This window comes from Pundamilia nyererei, unplaced genomic scaffold (genome assembly GCF_000239375.1).
Source record: "Pundamilia nyererei isolate P.nyererei 1_Seehausen unplaced genomic scaffold, PunNye1.0 scaffold04701, whole genome shotgun sequence".
Lineage (NCBI taxonomy): Eukaryota > Metazoa > Chordata > Actinopteri > Cichliformes > Cichlidae > Pundamilia > Pundamilia nyererei.
The window spans coordinates 76-1,650 of NW_005192102.1; the positions used below are offsets into that span (position 1 = coordinate 76).

Genomic DNA, 1,575 nt, shown 5'->3' on the forward strand with positions numbered 1-1,575 from the left:
CAGTTTGAATTTCAGCAGGTCACCTGACCATGTCTACATACCTAAATCACTAAGTTGCTGCCATGTGATTGGCTGATTAGAGAGTCGCATTAATGAGCAGTCAAACAGGTGTACCTAATAAAGTGGCCGATGAACGTTTCAGCTTTTCAAGTAAATCGAAATCATTTGTTCAATTATTATTGAGTTATAATTGAATGTTTAACTATTTTATAAACCCAGTGGCTCCTGTAGCAGATTCGTTGATGATTAACGTGTCGCTCTTTTCATTTTCAGTTGTGGCTAAACGCAGGAGGGAGCTTGTCGGAGCTGAGGCAAAGCGATCTCGCTCAGTCTCCGTGTGTTGTAGCAGATTTCAGACTGCCTCAGTTCAACCCTAACAGCCCCATCGGTCAGACACACACACTCTAAATTCAAATGTGTTGTTAATACTTGTCTAATCTTCCTGTTTCTGCTTCTCTGCAGGTCAGGAGTTTGTGGTCAGGATTTTTCTGTAACATCTGCTCTGTTTTCTGCCTGAATGAGAAGACCGCCAAGGAACTCCACTGCTGCAGCCAGAAACACTACGACAACCTGCAGGTACGCACGCACATACATATACACGATTCAGCACACAAAATCACACTGTTGGCCTAACGATGTTTGTTTTCTCACTTTTCCCTTTTTTTAGAAATATTATGAGGAACGTCGACAAAGAGCTACAAAAGCTTTGTCTCAGACGTCTCCAGGCTCCGTTTCTGACTGATGGACCTGATCTACTGTATTTTTAACACATAACTGTGCAGAGTGTATATATATGTATATGTGTGTATGTGTGTCCTGGATGACTGTGGATATGTTTGCGGTTTTGTGATTTGTTTCTTATTTCCTGTTTTACTTTGAAAGTTCATGTCTTATGTCAGTGTGTTCAGTTTTACCTCTCCCCTGTCTCGTTAGCCTGATTTCTCCCAGCTGTGTCTCCCTCCCTCCCGCCCATTCCCTAATTACTCCCCTATGTATTTAAGCCCTGTGTCTTCCTGGGCTCCCTGTCGCGTCGTACCTTCAACCTGCTGTGTGTTTGTAATGTCCAGTCCTCCAGCACCTCGCTTTAGAGTCTTGTTTTCCTTTTGTAAGTTTTATTTTGTCAGTCATTCTTCCAGCAATAAAGCTGCGTTTTCAGTTTATTCCCGTCTCCAAGACTCCTGCATTTTTGCGTCCACCGCTTCTGCTCGCCTGCCACACAGCCAACCATGACAATAGCAGAATCTAGTATAACATGGAAACACCTACCTGAAACACAGACTTTATGTATTTTAAGTACTTGAGTAAATGTTCCCACTACTATCTGCACTCACTTCTGAAGATATTTAGACTAGTGAGAGAACTCTGAGCTCCTCCGCTTCATGTGAGATTCACTTTCCACTGTTTCCTTTCTTTCTTTTTTTAAATCCCTTTCCATTGCATTAATGTCTTGAAATACCAGGAAACCAAGCATCTGCCTCTGGAGACTTTTGACTCAAAAGGCAATAAAAACCAAAACAAATGTAAAAAAATGAATACAGGAAAAATTCCATTTTCACAAATGTCAAAACATTTTTT

At 41.4% G+C, this 1,575-nt stretch overlaps 1 long non-coding RNA gene across 1 annotated transcript; it reads left to right on the forward strand.

Moving 5' to 3' along the window:
* Positions 1-278: 278 nt before the first annotated feature.
* LOC102200109 (uncharacterized) lies at positions 279-864 on the forward strand. Its single transcript, XR_312634.1, has 3 exons — positions 279-388; positions 463-576; positions 668-864. It is a non-coding gene; the product is annotated as an uncharacterized LOC102200109 (long non-coding RNA).
* The last annotated feature ends 711 nt before the right edge of the window (positions 865-1,575 follow it).